This window comes from Gallinula chloropus (genome assembly GCF_964237585.1).
Source record: "Gallinula chloropus genome assembly, chromosome: 4".
Taxonomy (NCBI): domain Eukaryota; kingdom Metazoa; phylum Chordata; class Aves; order Gruiformes; family Rallidae; genus Gallinula; species Gallinula chloropus.
Window position 1 is genome coordinate 19,192,600 of NC_140088.1, and position 12,355 is coordinate 19,204,954.

Below are 12,355 nucleotides of genomic sequence, written 5' to 3' on the forward strand. Positions count from 1 at the left end.
GAGTGTAACGCCCGGGACCGAGTCGGGGCACCGCGGAGCGTGATGCCGAGGCTCCCCGCCGGGCGAGGCGCGGCCGTGAGACCCCCACGGCGCATCGCCTCCGCCTCTTCCCGCGTGGGCGGCGGCAGGGGACAGCCGGTGCGCGGCCCGCCGGCACGGGGGGAGCGCTACTCACGGCCCTGGACACCGGTCTGCGCGGCGTGCTCGACCGCCCGGTGCGGGCGCGGACGTGGGATTTTAACCGCCCCGAGGGGCCGTGTAGAGCGCCAGGGCACAGTCCCGCGCCACCCGTGGGATTTTCTGCCCGAGGGGGCCACAGCCGGCACTTCAAGTTTCGTCCCTCTGAGGTCCGAAGGGCGTGCACTGGAAGATCAGAGCAGCTATTCCTATCCCCCCCCCCTGTTTCCAATTTCTTGCCTACCCAAGGCAAGGAAGCTTAGCTCTGCTCTTTCTGTATTTTACTGGAGACTCCTCTTGGGAAGAGCATGTTTGTAAGCCGAGTTAGATTAAACACCTCTCCCTTCTTAAATCAGTTCCGTGGCTACCCTCCAAAGCTGTTATTGGAGTGGGATCAGCGGAGCAAAAGCACCACATACAGAATCTTAAAACATCGCAAAAGTCACTTCGTCACCTCCTTAACTCTTCCGGCTCTCCGGAGGTAGCACAACAAATCCTGGTTTTGCAGCCACACCCGCCTTCCAGGTTGGGTGGAATGCAATTTGTTTTCTTTTAATATAAGAAAAAGGTAATTTGCTCTTTTCTGGGGTGCTGTTAAAAACGTTTAAACTTTCCCAATCCACCGTAACAACTAAAAACCCCAAACAAAACAAACCAAAAACCCCTAAACAAAACAAACCCCAAACCCGACGCTGAATTCCCTTTTGACTCTAATTCCGCTTTACACGGGGACTCCACAGCCTTCCCAGGGCAGCTCCGGCTGCCAGGCGCCGATGCCCCCCAGCCGCCCCGCAGCGATCCGGCCGCGGGCGGGGTGTGGCCGCGGCTGCCCCGGGCGCGGGCGGAGCGGGAGGGGGACACGCTTCCCCCCTCCATCCCAGCGGCCGTGTCGCACCAGCTCCTCCCTCCGGTCACGGCGGCGCGCTGCAGCTCTCCGGCACCGACGGGACCGGGCGGATAGCCGGGCCCCGCCACCCTTAATTCCCCCACCTCCAGCGGGGCTCGGGCCGAGGAGACCGGCTTGTAAGAAGCGCCTCAGGGGTGAGGGGCTCACTCCGTGGTGGGGTGTGTGGGGTCTCTCGGCAAGAAACGGGACTGCCAGGGGCAGAAGGGACGGCCAGTGCGTGTCAGAAACTGTTGCGGCTGATGCCTTTTCACGAAGACCTCGTGCCGCGGCTGCGGCTGCGGCAGCTGAGGCCGTTTGCGCTGCTGGGTCCCTCCCGCACACGGGGACTTGCTGACGTAATGAGAAAGAGTCACACGCTGGCTTCCCTCAAACGCAGTGCGAGCTGTAATCAGTCCCGTGATACCCGTGAATCGCGGTATTCCGACTCCGGAGCCTTATTACCGGGTGATGCTTTACCCTTTCACCCTTGGAAGCCACGCGAGCGGCACAGTGAACACGGGGTGGGAGAATTGGGGCTGGTGATTGCTACAATTCACAGCGGCCAATAAGAGCAGTACCGTTACGCTAAGCAGGAGGCTTTTATCCAACGGTGGGCTGAATGTCTCCACCAAGTAAATGGCACAGAATTGCCCCTGTTCTCTGCCACTTTCTGGCTCGAAATAGCTTTAAGAAAACTCACAGCTTGTTGGGGAAGGACTGAAAGCAGACAATGAATTTTATGCTATACGTAGGTTGGACGTGTATTTTGATTTAAGTGAATTATTTGTATTTCTTTCAGGGTGAATTACGCTTACATGGAGCATCAAGCTGCCAGTGCTGGCACAGGGAGTTGCCCCTGGAGAAGTACTACTGCCGTGGGTAAGGACACTACATTTCCTGTTATTAAGGTGAATATAAGCTCCAAGTTATGCATGACATTCATTTCAATTATAGCTTGCCTCTTGTAAGCTAAGCAGTTAACCAACAGGCTATGACTGCAGCCTTAAATCAATAGCTGGAAAACAGCGTCTCCCCCAAATACTCGGCCTCCTAACTACACTGTTTGAAAGGAGAACAAAGCCAGAGTTTTGCTGAGCCATCCTGCTGGCTAATAGTCCTGCTTAGAAGCTGGAATATTTTTAAAACCAAATGAATAGTGGAGGGTTAAACGTCAGCCAAGCCAATGTGCTGTTCAATTTACAGCATGTTAAGCATTCCTGAAACTGTGATCACTGATATATTTGGGTCAATCAGATGTCTTGTTACTGCTTTGCAGACATTGCAATGAACAGCTTGGAGATAAAGGAGAACAGTCTCCAGGCTTCTCAGTGCTATGCTGGGGAGGGGAGAGCTGGCCACTGTCCAGACCCAGAATTCTGGAAAGGAAAAAGATAACAAAATAATTTCTGGCTTCCCTGCATAGTTCCTTATCTTAACTTGATTTTAGCTGCCTGACAAAGCTAGGCTGATAGAATACCTAGCTGCTATTGTTTTGCACTAGTTTTGGCCTAGTGAAGGTTTTGTTCTCATTTCCCTGCTGTTCCCCAGTACCCAGCTTCCTGGTGATGTGGGGTACATTGCAGGCAGTGGAGATTCCTCCCATCAACCGTAGGAGAAGCAGAGACTGAAGAGAGACTGAACGGAGACTTCAGGATTTCTCGCCTGCAGTGAAAGTCGTTTTGCACTGAAGTCAATGGCCAAAGGTCTTTGATGGGATTCAGATTGTGGGGAAGCAGATGGGGGCTTTACTTTTCTGGATACAGCTTGCCTAGGCTGGACTTGGGGAGTCCTGTCTCTGATAACAAACTGCTGGACAAGGAAGACTGGCAAAGCAGGCGCAGAACCTGAAACCTGAAACTATCAACAGCTCCAAAGCACCCAGAGGTCCAGAGCCTCCTCCTGTGGCTGGGATTGCATCTGGCAGAAGGTTTGCAGCTGCAGCCTGCTGCAGGGCGGACAGCTTGGGAGGGCTACCCCAGCCACGTGTAGGCACCCTCTGGCTCAGGCAAGTTCTGGCCTGTTGGTAGCATTACATATCTTCATCTGATACTCTCACACACCTCAAGGCTCCAGTACAAACCCTTCACTCCCCCTTTTCGGAGACAACGCCTCAGAAGTTATTTCCCAGCACAGACCTTTTAGGATGACCAAGATTAACCCCCCAAATCCTTCCCAGGCTCATGGAAATTTCTCTCCCTTCATTGAGAACCAACAGACACTTTCTGTTCCCTGTTGGTTTTGGTGTATACTCAATGCCAGATCTAGCTCACCTCAACACCAAGTTACTGAGGCTGTTGGCTACCGCATGAACCTCAGAGAGGCTGTGAGCTCCTTCCCTGGAGACTGCAGTGGGAGAGCCTGAGCTATCTCTCAGTAGCACAACACATGAAGTCCATCTTTACTCCAAACTGTGGTTCAGCATCCTGGAACAAGGGCTTTTTACTCCAGCCCAGTATAATTTTTTTTCTAGATTTCAGTCTCCTAAGACTTTTTATACAGCTTGTTCCCACCTTGAGTAGTTCTCCAGCCCTGTCTGCACTCTGACCTCTTTATCCCTCAGGCAGTAGTGAAATGATGAGCTTGCTTCCTCAGTGCTGCATGTTTCAGTCCCTCTGCACTTTCCCCATGTTTTGGGCCACTGGATCAGTGAAAACGTGGTTCTCAGGAGCGGGTCATCGGGACGGTATCAGCTCTCTACATCCCAGTAACCTATACTGGCTGATTTACAAACTCCTTTTCTGCTGATGACAGGTTCCTCCTGATGCAGCCTCCCCTGTGCCAGCTTGCTGGAGGTGAGAGCCCTTTACGCTGTCCTTCTGTGCTGGTTGAATCTGCAGCCTCATGAAGGAAGGGCAGCTCCTGCACAGAGTCCCTCGTCCACGTCCTGTGTGTTTCAATTTTTCCCTTTGCAAGGAAGGTTACCAGGCTAGCTGGCATGGGGAGGAATTATGCCTGAAAAGCCACCTAACACAGATGCAGGATTACCACCTGAACAATGCTGTACTGCCAGTGCAGCTTGTTTCTCTCAGGGGTGGGTGGAAAATTTGAAATAAACTATACTGGCAAAAGGTTAGCGTACAAAAATGCCATGTGCTTCATGTCACTGTGAGTTATTTCTGCAGTGGAAGTGCTTTGTGCAAATAGATCAGTAACTTAGCCCGTGTATATGCCTGACTGTGACTCCGTCGAGGTGGATTTGTATTTCTCAACCTAAAATAACCCACCCCTTATGTTGAGATTATTCTAGTAACCAAAGGGCAGGATCTATAGCTGTTTGTGACTAGGGAAGGGCTGAAGGTGTTGAGGTGCTCTGCATTTCATAGCAGGGAGGTGAACATTAGAGACCTTGCTCTGCAGGCATGTTGGCAATTGCTGGAGGTATTTACAAGCTTGTCTCAGCCTGGAATAGGGAAATCTGGAAGCTTTTCTATTGCTTTGATCACCAGCTGATATCATAGGAAAGATCCCAAACGGGACTCTATAAGGATTTTTAGATTTTTTTCTTTTTTTTTTTTTTTGTAGTCTGAAACACCCTGTAGCACATGAAGCTAGGCAATTTCCATACACAGAACGGATCCTATCTCCTACTCTGAGTCTCCCTGTTTTTACTATCTGTGACTCTACTTTTAATATCAAAGCAATAAATGAGTAAGTGCTTGAGCTCTTGTGCCTGGCTCTTGAACGTGTTCATAAGACTTGTCAGGTACCTGATGATGCTCAGTCAGTCATGTTCTCATTCCTATTAAAGGTGAACTGCAAAGACAGAAATCTGTGTTATGCTCAGGCTGATGTTCTCCTGGTCTCTGACAAGCAGGCTCAGCTGAACAGGCATGAAATATATCGAAATGATAGGTCAGCACCATCCATTATAGAAATAAAACTCAGCCTCTTCAGACAGCTGATGATTCAGCAGGGAGGATTTTCCATGCCAGCAACATCAGGCATGATGGCCTTGCTTTTCATGCCTTGGAGTGAGACCTTTGGCTGATCCGAACTGGGAAAGCTACATGGTGGTGAGCAGCTCACTGAAACTTGCAGCATCCACATTAGAGTAATTCTGGGAGGCCACTGCTCCCTGCTCACCCATTCTGGAGGGAAATACAGAAGCCATTTATGTCCATTACAGAAAATACATTTTTTTTTTAGGCCAGGAAGAAAGAGGTTCAAGACACCCCTTCAAGTGAAACTGTTGAGGCAATTTAGGGAGATGAGGTAATTACCACACGAGGGAATAAATAAAGCATTGGGTAATGGCCTCTGATTTCAAGTAGGGTTTCCTGAAGGATCAGATCTCATGGCCTGCAATATTCATGTCATTATATTGATAACTTTTCTCTTCTTCTTCTGGCTGCCAAAACATGTGAGTGAAAAATATTGTTCAATACAGTCCACTTGCCCTGGTGTAGCATAACAGAAGAGAGATAGGAAACCCAAACTCGGTGTCTTTCCACAAGAGAGAAGGCCAAACCACTTAAATAATAGTCCAGAGCCCTTCTTTCCTCCTGATCTTGCAACCCTGTGACATTGTACTTGAAGAAGCATTCATAATTTCATAAGGTATTGTCTTTAGGTAGAGACTCTCCATCATCTTGAGGTAGGTTGGGCCAGGGGTTAAACATGCTCGCTATTAAAAATATCCTCACTTTAATGTGTTCTCCAGGCACTTAGACAGCCTTATGACAGGCCCAGTGAAAAACTGAGATGGACCAGACTTGACCAGAAAAATGAGGCCAAGCTAAAGGTAGAGTTACTATTGTTACAGAAGGGAAAAAATGGTTGTAAAATTTAGCTTCTACTGCAGAAATACATCCAGAACACATCTTAATCTTTTCAGCAAGTCCTTAAAAACTGCAGCTTTTGCACTGCAAATGAAACTGTTCTAATTAGCCTTAAGGTAAAACCCCCGGCTGCACCAGTGGAAAGCCAGCTGTTAAGGTCTCTCAAAGCAGAGCAGAGAAAGGGACCAGCTTAAATAGCAAACCCAGTTTCCAGACCCCTAATATCTTCTTTCTGTTGTGTTGCCTGGAGAGGCAGCTGGATTCTTTCCAAGGACAGAAGAGCTCCTCCAGCTGCCAAGAGTGCTAGAGGGGTAAGACACAGAAGAAAGAAATGCACAAATTCCCTGGACCTTTGCTTCCCGCCCCCTGCCTTCCCCCCCAAGCTTCCCCCCTCTTTGAAGGTGTCCTCTGCCCCTGCATGCAGCTGTGAGGTGAGGTGGTGGGAAATCAGGAGCAGTGTCCCAGTCCCTCTCCTGCCAGAGGAGGTCCTCTTCTTGTGTGCCTGCACAGTGCAGGGTCTCTCAGCTCTGCCCATCTCTTACCCACACCAAGCAACCCAAGGAGCCTGTAGCTTGCCCACAGGGGAATCCATGGCCTGATACTCAGTCATTTAGGGCTGTACAATAGCACACTGAACCAGCAGCATACCTATCAGCATATGCAGCACATCATGGGCTCCAGGATGTGACCTCCAGCCACACATGGGGAGCAAGTCTACTACTGAGGACAGGGAAGGTCCCATCTCAGGTAACAGTATAGTCTTTTGTGTCAGGCCATACTGAGGATCTCACATTTGTGGGGACTTTCCCTTCTCCACATTCTCTAGGGTTTTACTTTGCCCAATTTTAAGTGACTCAAATGATGAGATTTCCACCCTTCCTAGCTCTATCCAGCAGACGTCTCTGCTGGGACCAGTGGCTGTGGCTGCAATACCTATTGTAATATTTTTTCTACACATCCCAGCTGTTGGGATCAAGTTATTGACTGACACTCTCAGTCTCCACTGAAGAAAATAAATAGGGTCTACCTTGATGTATGGAAGGACCGCCAAACTGTCTGAAGGCAAGCCAGCTGAGCCTGGATGTGATATAGCTGCATTAGCCAGACTCCCTGTCTGAGCTTAGAGACCCAGGCTCAGGTTATTAGGACAAGGATGCTGCCACATGTGCATGAGTAGCCTAAATTAAGACTCAAGTGGACTTAACAGTTTGGGTCTCTGCAACGGCAGTGATCCCTGTACCACAGTCAATGCTGCAGGGGAGATGTTCCCTGTCAGGACCCCTCACACTGATGGGGTGAGAAGCAGAAAATAAAAAAAATGCCCTCCATTTGAGTCATGAAAATGTTCCAGTTTTGAAGGTCCCAGGTCATGATTTTTCCATGACTGGGACTGGTGACATTGAGAAGTTTCCCTGCTGTGCGCTCTACATCTAAATGTGACCCATCTAAATTTCTAAGCCTTATTAAACACAGCATTAGCATTCAGTAAAGGTCTCATTGATTACGTATTTACTTATCTGGTATTTAACTAGCATTCTCTTACAGAATGAATAAAGAGTCAGAAGCAAGCAATAGTTACTGCATGTGATTTAAAAGGAACTGGGAGAGTACCCTTCGGAAGTTAAGGACTGCAGTCAGGAACTGAATCTCCCCCATATCTAAGTGCCATAAGCATTTTTGTATTCTATAGGCTTTATTACAAATGCCATAATACTTTTGTTAAATCAAAACATATTTTAACTGTAAATGAACTCCAGACACTATCTACAAACAGGAAAGCCCTGAAGTTACTGCACAGCTTGACCGGCCCAAAGCGGTAGTTGGTTCCTCAGCCTGCAAAGCCCATGGCTGGTCAGTGAAGAGCACAGCACTATGGGGTAACGCTGGTGAGCAGCTGGGACTTTAGCCCATAAAACTACAAAATAAAGATAAGATGTAACGCTCTGCTGTGCCTGGGCTCTGCTTTCTACCATGTGTTCTGGTAGGGTGCAGCAACCTCAGCCTTGCTGGGAAAGCGGTGCTGCTCATCTTCCTCCAAAAGCCTGAGATAGGTTTAGGAATCGTGACAAGCCATTTTAAGAGGCGTGAGAGGCTCTGTACTGTGCCTACAACATCCTGCACAAAGTGTGTCTTTGATTAGGACTGACGAAATACAGAAGCATAAGAGAGTCCCTCCCTCCCTCTCTCTGCCTGTCTTGCATCCAGCAGTGTAAGACAGGTAATGTTGGTGTTTCTTTCTACAACTGACCCTACTGTACTTCCCATCTGTGACATTGGGTGAGCTTGCTCGTGCCTCAGTTTCCCTGCTTGTAGAATGGGATGCTGTGAAGATAAGTCATTTGTTGATGTCTAAACAGGTCTTTCAGTTCTCCTGGAGAGTTGAGAAGAGCTCGTAGAGACTCAAATTCAACGCAATATAATTTTGTTATTTTGTTGTTGCTTTATACTGTCATTTCATTTAACTCCTGCTTGGTGTAGGATCGTGTCCTTCTCACCAATCTCAAACTAAAGATCAGAAAAAAGCAAAAGACTGGTCTTCCTGACCAGTTTATTCAGTCTTCATCCTTGCTCAGCTTCCAGTTGCCACACTTGAACTTCCCCAAACTGTGAGGGGAGAGGCAGAGCAGCACAGTCATGACAGAAAAGAGCCCTTTTTCCTCTGGGAAACTGACCAACAGTTTTGTTTTAATTTATCCCAGTTTCTGCCTAGCTGTCAAACTTTCTGTAAACAGTTTAGTGAGAGTAATAAAACAAATCCCCCAAAGAAGACAAAAATAAACATAGCCATGAGTTACTGAAGCGAGCTCTCTCTTCCCCCTGTTCTTTGTTAGCATTCACAGGAGCTGATTTTCGACTGAATCACAAAAAAACTGACCAAAGAGATAACAGGAGACAGAACAAAAAACCCCAAAGGCATCATGGAGAAAACAGACATTAATTTCTCAAAGCTTTGAGATGGATTTGAATAGACACCGGAAATTCCTCAGATACAGAGCAGCACTAGAAGATGTGGTTTAATGTAATCTGTTCCACAAGAAATGGCAAGTAGGGGTGCAAAGGAGCTGAGCTGGTCCTGTGTGTCTCTGGGCTGGAAAAGTAGCCACATGGACATGTATGCTGTGCCAGCCTCCCCGTTCAGATCCCCAGGACCTACCTGTACCCCGCTCTGGCTCCTTGTCCTTAACGACTGCTTTTAAGGACTGCATTCTGATTTTGGAATCACCAGGGCAGACAAAGGCAGTGCAGGTCCCTTCATAAGCTCTATACCAGATGCTTTTTATTCTGGGACAGAACTGAGTGTAAGAAATACATCACATTTCTCTAATCGCTCTTTTACACGGTTACTCAAATTAACCATCAATATGGAGCAAGTTGGCTTTATAGGGCTTGCACCGCCATGGGATGGGTGGGCAACGTGAAGCAACTACATGAAATAACTTTGGGTGCTTTCTCCCTGCTAGGGTGAAGGACAACAAGGAAAAAAACTATGTGAAGACCTTGGACCTTCCTTCTTTATATACTGTCACCAGGAGCTGCAGGACTCAGGAGCCCACATGAGGACTTTGAGAGCTTCTTGTCTCCCATTACTAAAACCAAAGAAAGTACAATATTCACTGGGTTAAATATGCAGCATGAGGATGGTGCTCAGGCTGTGCTTAAGACTACAGCTGCAACATGCTCAGATGGGGTCATATTATGAATTCTACTCAGGAAAAAAAATGATACTTAATGTGCAACATCCACCTTAATTGCTTTATTATCTTAAAATGTCAAGGTTGAATCTGCTCATGGTCAAATGCTCTGAAATGTCCAGAGTAGTTAAAATGCTGTCAGTGTAGCACTAAGAGTCACCGCTTAAATGCAAGTTATTCCACGATTTATTGTTTTCAGTAGAGCTTGACTGTCAGAATACCAACTTGAAGTAAACAGCTCAGCTCTTTCAAGACATGCCTATATAAGATTCCTCCCCCACCATGGATGAAATGAAGTCAAGGATACAAAAGGCACATGAAAACAAAGTGTTTAATCAATAAATTGTTGAGCTGAAAGGAGTCACGAAAACAAGGGAGGTCAGGTTCTTCTGTGAACAAGCAGAAGAGGAATTTGGATCATACTCCCACCACGTGCAGTTTGCACAGGGTTTGTGTTTGCCGCACATGGGACTATCGCTGTGTGTGGGAAAGTCAAAACCACATAATCAACATCAATCCTTGCGATGAGAGCTCTACAAATTGGGATGTCAGCTTTGACGTGAGATAGTGACTGCCTTCTGTGCACATGTGCACTGTGTCTCGAAGCCAAGGGGAGCCCAGAGCCAGCTGAGACATTTCTTGGAGCTCAGAGCCTTTGACACCCTGTACACTTGGATGCAATTGACTGTGCTGACAGGAGTGTAATTGGCAAAAAGATGACATCATCTGGGGTCTGGATCTTTAAAATAAAACAACAGAAGATGGAATCAATCTTTGCTCAAGGAAAGCTGGTTGCCTGTAGGAGTTCTCTTCAGGCAGCCTTGGTAGGAGAAGAGCTGTGCTAAGTCAGTTTCCAAGGTGTTTCTGGTGGTGAAAATCTGAACATTAGATTTAGCTTGGCTGTTAACTTGCCTGGTGAAGGGGCAATTAGTTGGGCAATTAGGTTAGCTGGTGAGGAGATAGGAACAGAAATCATCTGTGCCTGGCACGTACAGAAGGGGGCTCAGGGAAGAGAAGGTATATCCCAGGCTGTCCCCACACTGACTTATCCAAAATAGAGCCCTGCACTAGTAAGAAACTTAAGCTAGGGATTTCTGATGTGCAGTTTCAGTACATGGTTGTATGTCTCTCATCTTTGTGGCACTCCACCTGGCATGGCTCTTTCTTTAGGATCCTCTGTAGGGCCCTCTAAAATTCTCTTCAGGATTTTAGATGAAACTTAAGTTGTTCCCCTCTCAAGCCATGATTTGATTTTCATAATTGCAGTTCTGCTGTGCAGAATCAGACAGCATTGCTTGAACGCACATCTTGATTTTAAATCTTTTACTGGGATCCTCCTTGGGATTTACCACAGGCTCTAATTTGACTTGCCTGGAAATTGGCAGGTTCACTAACAGCCAGGGAGCCTGAAAGAGGGGAAGAGCCAAATCGCCTCACTTAGCCTCTCAGTCTTTACTGGATACTTCTTGTGCTCCTTACTGGCCAGTTGAAGAGACTTCATTCCTGATCTGGCAAAGGTAGAGAAATGCAAGATGTGAATGGTTCAGGTAACAGAAATCCCAGCTGGGAGTCTGTCAGGAAGGCCAGGTTTTGTCCACCATTCATTTGTCTGAGCTGCCCAACAAATGTGCCTGTAACCCTTGCTCTGCTTGCAAACCTGCTCTGTGCCATGCCAGAGCTTCTCCGCCTCTACTGAAGAGCCCCCACAGGGAAGCCAGAACACTTGCCTGTGCTTTTTCAGAGCAGTGGGTCTTCACCACTGCTGCGGCGAGTTTCTGCATGGTTACACAGCGCTCTGGCAGCAAGCCTTGGGGATTCCTGCTTGCAGAGGAACAGCATGGCTGATCAACATTTTCTACTTCCCTAACCATGATTTATCAGGCTCTCTCAGTCTTGCTGCTGTCATTAGCTCTCTTTTCTCCTGGGCTTTCAAGAAGGTCCAGATGAAAGACTTTCACCCTGAGGATCTAACCAGTTTCCTCTTTGCCAGAAACATTTTTTCCTTTCATGTGAAAAAAAAATACATAAAAAAAGAAAAAAGTTACAACTTCCAGTCACAGTAAAAATAAATCATGGTACTACGGCCAACAAGTTCTTTATTGAAATTCTTTTCTTTCAGGGGTTTCCCCTGTACAGCAACATAACCCATGAGTACTAGACAGGAAGTAAGAAAGCATTCATCCAAAATTAATTTGTCCAGGCTGGATGGGGCTTTGGGCAACCTGGTCCCTGCCCGTGGCCGGGGGATTGGAACTAGATGGTCTTTGAGGTCCCTTCCAACCCAAACCATTCCAGGATTGTATGAAAACCACAAGAAAACACAAGTGGATAGAGGAAAATTGTTTCAAACTGGCAGCACGCTTCCCATTGTAGTCTCATGAAAAATTTGAGGAATGATCCTGGATTTACTTCTCAAAATCCACGAGGCTTATAGTAGAATTTGAATGGTAAAGTGTGCAAAATTTAAAAAGCACTGCAGAAAATGTTTGGGTTTGCATCACAATTTTACTTCAAATTTAATTTAATTTAATTTAATTTTCCCCTCTTTTTAAATTATTTGCATTTTTAATGTAATTTCCTGACTTGTTTCTAGCATGCACTGCTGCTTCTGATATATCACAATATGACATAGTTGAAATGCTTTATTATTTTAATGTGATTTAGTGAAATGTGTAATGTTAATAATTAGCAGTAGCTGTTGCATAGAGCTAGTTAAAACTTCATGCCATATTCCTTTGAGTATTTAAGCTTATTCTTTCAATCTGTGCTGCAGAGTAAGAGATTGACACTTTGCAGCATAAATAATTTGAGTGCCAGGGCGA